The sequence below is a fragment of the Rousettus aegyptiacus genome, unplaced genomic scaffold (assembly GCF_014176215.1).
Source record: "Rousettus aegyptiacus isolate mRouAeg1 unplaced genomic scaffold, mRouAeg1.p scaffold_m13_p_4, whole genome shotgun sequence".
NCBI classification, from domain to species: domain Eukaryota; kingdom Metazoa; phylum Chordata; class Mammalia; order Chiroptera; family Pteropodidae; genus Rousettus; species Rousettus aegyptiacus.
Window position 1 is genome coordinate 82,426,980 of NW_023416307.1, and position 7,632 is coordinate 82,434,611.

Below are 7,632 nucleotides of genomic sequence, written 5' to 3' on the forward strand. Positions count from 1 at the left end.
ATCATGGTGGTCTCATAGAAATGGTGAAACAAAGTCAGAACCTTGAATGGCAAATATATCAGAGCAAATGCTAGGTCAGAATGTATATAATTCAGATTCATGCATGTTAGTCTTCCCCTCAAGACATTTATTAAATTATAATATTGTGTAAAGCAGGACAGTGAAAAGTTTAAAATGCTCTGAAAATTAAAGTTGTAATTTTGCTTCTTTTTTGTTGAGAAGATAAGAATTGGGGTAGAGATACTTTTAGAGGATGAGACTAAGAGAACACATTAGGTTGTCAATTGGAAAGAATGAAGTAAACACAACCATACCTTGACTGTAAGTTATCAACCCTTTAGCTCAATCCTTGATTGGAATAAAGTGATCAGACCTCACTCTTTATGTGGTAAAAGGTGAAAAGTCTCAGAAAAATATCACATCAACTACAAATGTTTTGAACACAATGCATGGCATTTGACTTATAGTTACTAAGTATGCCAAAAGACATAAATTGCAATAAATTATTCAATTAATCTCCAAAAAGACAAAATAGAGAAAAAACAGAAGAAAAGAAACATAATACAGGTAGGTTCAATAGCAAACATATAGTAAAATGGAGGGTATAAATTTTCAAATAATACAAATAGACTAATTGCTTAAATTAAAAGACAACTTTGAGATTAGATGCACAAAAATCATGCAAAATCATATATATGCCTCTTAAAATAAACACTTTACAAATAAGGACATATAAACAATAGAAGTGGATTAGCATGGAAACATGGCAGAGTGAGAGACATCCCCAGATCTCTCCCCTTGAAACAACAATGAGCCGAACATCTAAAACTCAACAAAAAACACGCAAACTGAACAACAGCACGTCAGAGTGTGGAATCTGCACATAACAGCCACCACAGGTCAGAACCTTGAGTGTCAGGCGGTAGACTGGGAGAAATAAAGAAGCTGCCTCTCACAGCCACTGGAACTCCTTGCAGGAGGAGAATAAAGGATGAAGGGTGAAGGTGCATGAACTTCCCTGAACAGCCCTGTCTGGGTGGAAGGGCCAGTCATCAGGGAAGAAGACAGAGAAGTGGGACAGGACCACAGAGAAACAACAGTTGATTTTTACTAGCCCCGGTTACAAAACTGAGGCTGAGCTGCAGCCCTCAACTCCCAACCCAGAGGGCCTCTCCCCTTATACCCTCAGAACAAATCACCGCAGAGCCCTTGGGACATCTGAGCAAATGCTGCTGAGGCTGTTGCTGACACTGACAGGGACTGAAACTGAAAATAGCAAGTGTGATTAAATATCTATAAGGAAACTTTTTTAAAAGGTGTTTCAAAGACTTATGTAAAGCAGGGATTCAAGAGGCTTAGACACCACGAACTGGAAATAAATTAAAAAAAAAAATGCCTTCTTCGCAACAGGCTAAAGAAAGACCTTTATATAATAAATCATCTTTCAGAAAAAAAAAAAAAAAAGCAGAATATACTTTCATTAATGCCCAGGTGGAGAAATAGTCCATTAAACAACATAAACAACCAAGGTAATAAAGCATCACAGAAAGAAAGAGAAAAATCTCCAGAAAATAAGCTTACAGACATAGAAATATGTAATTTAAATTACAGAGACTTCAGGATGGTACTTCTGAAAGAGCTCATTGAGTTCCGAAATGAGTCATATCAACAATTTCAGGAATTAAGAAAACAACTAGATGAGCAGAGCAAGAAGATTGAAACCTTCAAAAAGAACAGAATAGATCTTCTGGAGATAAACACACTGCAAGAGTTGAAAAACAAAATAGCAAGCTTGGGAAATAAAGTAGACCAAATAGAGGAAAATCAGTGATATCGAAGGCAGAAATCTAGAAATACATCAGAAGGAGGAAGAGAGAGAAAACAAAGAATGAAAAAATAATAAAAGAGAAATACAAGAACTAGCTGATACCATCAGAAGAGGAAAGATAAGAATAATGGGCATTCTCGAAAGGGAGGGAAGAAGCAGGGACTAGAAAGCATTTTCAGACAAATAGTGGATAAGAATTTTCAAAATCTAAGGAATGACCTGGAGCATGGAATTCAAGAAGTCAACAGGACACCCAATTATCTCAACCCAAAAGGCCTTTACCAAGACACATTGTATTAAAGTTACCAAAAATCAATGACAGAGATAGAATTCTCAAGGCAACCAGAGAGAAAAAAAAACAGTAACTTATAAACACATTACTCAGCACACACCTTACAAGCCAGCAAGAAATGGAATCAAATATTTAAACTACTAAGTGAAGGGAACTACCAGCCTAGAATAAGGTATCCTGCTAAGCTCTCCTTTAGATATGAAGGAGAAATTAAGACCTTTTCAGACATACAAAAACTGAGGGAATTCTCCACTATGAGGCCTGCACCAAAGGACATACTGAAAAGGGTCGGTTCACCTAAAACAAATGACAACAAAAATATATAATTAGGAGTAAAGTGACTATCAGGCAAATAGAAGCAGAGGAGTGCAACCTTTATGAAGAACAGGGAATTAAAAGCTTAAATAATAAGAGAATTGTTATAACAAGATAGTAATGAACTTTCAACATAGATAAGAACAAATCGAGATAACAATGACTGAAAACGGGAGGATTCAAAGATCCAAATCCACAAAGGGGAATGGAGATAAGTTACAGGCAGAAGAAAATGCAGGTCTATATATATATATATATATAACTATCCTTTTCATGTTCATAGTGGTAATCACACACCGAAGATTCAGAACTGAAGTATATAACATAAAACAAGAAGAACCAGAGGGAAAACCCACAAAAACCAACCAAAAAAAAACAAAAACAGAAACACAAGGACAAGGAAGCAATGAAAATGCCAAGCAACCAAAAAGCAAAAGATAAAATGACTATAAGAAAATCTCATATTTCAATAATCGCCCTAAATGTAAATGAATTGAACTCACCAATGAAAAAGGCTGAGAGCTGCAGAATGGATCAAAACACAAAACCCAACCATAAGCTGTCTCCAGGAGATACATCTCAGCTCCAAAGACAAATATAGACTCAAAGTGAAGGGAGGAAAATAATATTTCAAGCAAATGGCATTCAGAGGAAACCAAGAGTAGCGGTACTAATATCAGATGAAATAAACTTCAATATAAAAAAGGTAAAAAAAGATGCTGAGAGACATTTCAAAATGATAAAGAGAATCATACATCAAGAAGACATAACACTTATTAATATCTATACTCCCAATCAGGGGACCCCAAAATATGTAAAGCAGTTACTAACAGAAATAAAGGGTGAAACAGAGAAAAACATTATCATAGTAGGGAACCTAAATACCCCACTGTTGGATATGGATAGATTATCCAAATAGAAATTCGATAAGGAAATGCCATCCTTAAATGACACATTAGACCAACTGGACATAATTGACATTTACAGAGCATTTCCTCCCAAAACAGCTGCTTATATGTTCTTCTCTAGTGCATACGAAACATTCCCAAGAATCGACCACACCCTGGGACACAGAGATAGCCTCAACAAATATAAGAGAGCTGAAATCACACTAACCATATTATCTAATTGTAATGCTTTGAAACTAGAGCTCAACTGCAAAAAGAAAGCAAGAAGAACCACAAATACATGGAGATTAAACAACATGCTGTGGGTCAGGGAAGAAATAAAAAGAAAGATCAAGAGATCTATAGAAACAAATGATAATGATAGTCCAATGTATCAAAACTTTTGAGACACGGCAAAAACAGCTATAAGAGGAAAGTTTATATCATTGCAGACCTACCTTCAAAAATAAGAACAAGCCCAAATAAACAACCTAACACTTCATCTTTGAAAAAAAAAAAAAAAACTAGAAAAGGAAGATCAAATAAAGCCTATAGTGAGCAGAAAGAAAGAAATAGTTAAAATTAGAGCAGAAACAAGTGAAATTGAAAAAATAAAAAGATAGAAAAAATAAATGCAACAAAGAGCTGGTTTTTTGAGAAGTTTCATATATTTGACAAACCCCTGGCTAGTCTCACTAAAGAAAAAAGAGAAAGGACACAAACAAACAAAATCATGAATGAAAGAAATGAAATAATGACAGACACCACAGAAATTAAAAGGATCATACAAGAATACTATGAAAAAGTATGTAACACCAAATTTAATACCCTAGAATAAATGGACCAGTACTTGGAAAAATACAACCTTCCTAGACTGAATCAAAAAGAACTGGAAAATTTAAATAGACTGTTCAGCAGTATGGAAATTGAAACAATTGTCAAAAACCTACCAAAAAGTAAAAGTCCAGGACCAGATGGCTTCGCTAGTGAATTCTACTAAACATTCAAAGAAGATTTAATGCCTCTGTTTTCAAACTTTCCAAGAAATTGAAGAGGAGGCAATACTTGTCAACTCATTCTATGAGGTCAATATTACCCTGATACCAAAACCTGGTAAGAATAACACAAAAAAAGAAACCTACAGACCAATATAGCACATGAACACAGATGCAAAAATCCTAAATAAGATACTAGCAAACCAAGTATAGCAACAAATTAAAAAGATTATATGCCACAATCAAGTGGGCTTAATCCCATAGGCACAGGGATGGTTCAACATATGCAAATCACTTAATGTGATACACCACATAAACAAATTAAAATATAAAAATCATACAATCATATCAATAGATGCAGAAAAATCCTTCGACAAGATGCAGCATCCATTTATGATCAAAACACTTCACAAAATTGATATAAAAGAAAGCTACCTTAACATAATAAAAGCCATCTATGACAAACCCTCAGCCAACGTTATACCTAATGGTGAAAAATTAAAAACTTTCCCTCTAAGAACAAGACAAGGCTGTCCACTATCACCACTCTTATTCAGTACAACATTGGAGGTCCTAGCAAGTGCAATCAGACAAGAGAAAGATATAAAAGGGATCCAACCAGGAAACGAAGAAATTAAACTGACATTAGTGGCAGATGACATGATTCTCTATATAGAAAGCCCTAAAAACTCCACAAGAAACAAGCAAACAATAAGCACTACTAGAAACAATAAGTAAAGTCTCTGGATACAAAATCAATGTTCAAAATTCCATAGCTTTCCTATACTCTAACAATGAAGTGTCAGAAAAAGAAGTGAAGAAAATAATTCCTTTTGCAATTTCAACTAAAAGGTTAAATACCTAGGAATAAATTTAATGAAACAAGTGAAGGACCTATATAATGAAAATTACAAGACCCAATAAAAGAAATCAAAGAAGATACAAAGAAATAGAAAGATATTCTGTGTTCTTGGATTGGAAGAATCAACATAGTTAAAATGATCATATTACCTAATGTATTATACAGATTTAATGCGATCTCCATCAAAATCCCATTGGCACGTTTTAAAGAATTTGAAGAAAAAATCATCAGATTTGTATGAAAGCACAAAAGACCCCAAATTGGCAAAGCCATTCTGAAAAAAAAAAAGGAACAAGGTTAGGGGCATCACTCAGCTTGACTTCACATTATACTACAAAGTGACAGTAATCAAAAAGGCAAGGTATTGGCAGAAAAACAGACACACAGGCCAGTGGAACAGAATTGAGAGCCCAGAAGTAAATCTATATTTATATGGGCAAATAATTTTCAACAAAAAAGCCAAAAACATACAGGGGAGAAAAGAAAATCTCTTCAATAAATGGTGCTGGGAAAACTTGAAAGCCACCTGCAAAAGAATGAAACTAGACTGTTTTCTATCACTTACACCAAAATTACCACAAAATGGATTAAGGACCTGAATAAAGACCTGAAATAATAAAATGCATAGAAGAAAACATAGGAACTTAAGTCAAGGACCTTGGACTTAAAGAGGATTTTATGAATTTGACCTTAAAAGCAAGGGAAATAAAAGCTGAAATAAATGAATAGGACTACATCAAACTAAAAAAAAAAAAAAAAAACTACTCAGCAAAATAAATCGTCAGCAAGGTAAAGAGACAACTATCAGAATGGGAAAGTATATTTGCAAGCAACATCTCCGATAAGGGCCTAATATCTAAAAAATACAAAGAACTCATTTGACTCAGTAACAATAATTTAAAAAAATGATCCAATCAAAGAATGGACAGAAGACCTCAACAGACACTTTTCCCTAGAGGACATACAAATAGCCAAACGAATATATGAAAAGATGCTCAGCATCGCTAGCTATTAGGGAAATGCAAATCAAAACCACAATAGGATACCATCTCACATCTGTTAGAATAGTTATAATCAACAGGACCAATAATAGCAAATGTTGGAGAGGATGCAGAGAAAAAGGAACACTCATATACTGCTAGTGGGACTACAAATTGGTATAGCCACTATGGAAAACAGTATGGAGGTATCTCAAAAAACTAAGAATTGATCTACCATATGATCCAGCAATCCCTCTACTGAGTATTTACCCCAAAGACTTGAAACGCCATATCTGAAAAGATATTTACACACCAATGTTCATAGCAGCATTATTCACAGTGTCCAGGACATGGATGCAACCAAAGTGTCCTATGATAGATGATCGGCTAAAGAAGCTGTGGTACATATATACGATGGAATATTACTCAGCCATAAGAAGAGATGAAATAACGCCATTTGTGACAACCGGAATGGACTTCGAGATAATCATGCTAAGCAAAATAAGCCAGACAAAAAAAGTTGAAAATCACATGATATCACTTATACATGGAATAGAAACCTAAAAGCAACAAATGAACAAGACAAACAGAGACTTATGGACATGGATTATAGACTAGTGGTTACCAGTGGACTATAGAGTAGTGGTTACTAGTGGGGTGGGGGAGGAGAGGGGAGGTAGATAGGAAAAAGGGGATCAAATATATGGTAGCTGAAGGAAATTGGACTTTGGGTTGTAAACACAAAGTAGAATATACAGATGTCAAATGATAATGTACACCTGATAATTATATAATTGTATTAACCAATATTACCCCAATAAAACTTAAAAAAATAAAATAAAAGCTCTTAGAATAAGAAACTAACAAACAAACAAAAAACAATAAATGTAATAGGTATAAATAATTTTTGATTACATCAATCAATCCATTTATTATAAGCTAGCAACGTTTCCAATTGTGGAGCTTCTCTCGTCTTTCAATTCCTTCAGTATTCTAATGGCAAACTTTTACTGTGATGGCAGAAATGGTGTTGTAGGTCCAGGCACTGCAAACTACTGTTTTCATGCAACAACTGCAGTGACAGATCTCCAAACTCTTCTCTTCATCTTGGTTTTGCCACAGAAGGAACAAGTGTGTGCTATCTGAACTTAATTTTGTTCACCATTTTTCCTAAAGGAGGTGCCATAACACATTCTGTATTTACTGATGATTCTGACCTTCTTAGTGTGTTTAGCCATGTATGTCATTGCCAGCTATATTGAAACCCAGAGATCATGGGTAGAAATAGTTTTAACATCAAAATATAAATTCCATGAATATTATTGTAGCTATTCAGATGTTGGCTAAACACACTTTAAGGAAAAATACATCGCTATGTATGTAAACAGAGAAAGAAAAGATGGAAGGAAGGAAGGAAGGAAGGAAGGAAGGAAGGAAGGAAGGAAGGAAGGAAGGAAGGAAGGAAGGAAGGGA

General features: G+C 34.7%; 1 pseudogene; it reads right to left on the reverse strand.

The window, feature by feature from the left end:
• Window positions 1-7,091: 7,091 nt before the first annotated feature.
• Window positions 7,092-7,397, reverse strand: LOC107504200 (annotated as a pseudogene).
• Between the last annotated feature and the right edge of the window lie 235 nt (window positions 7,398-7,632).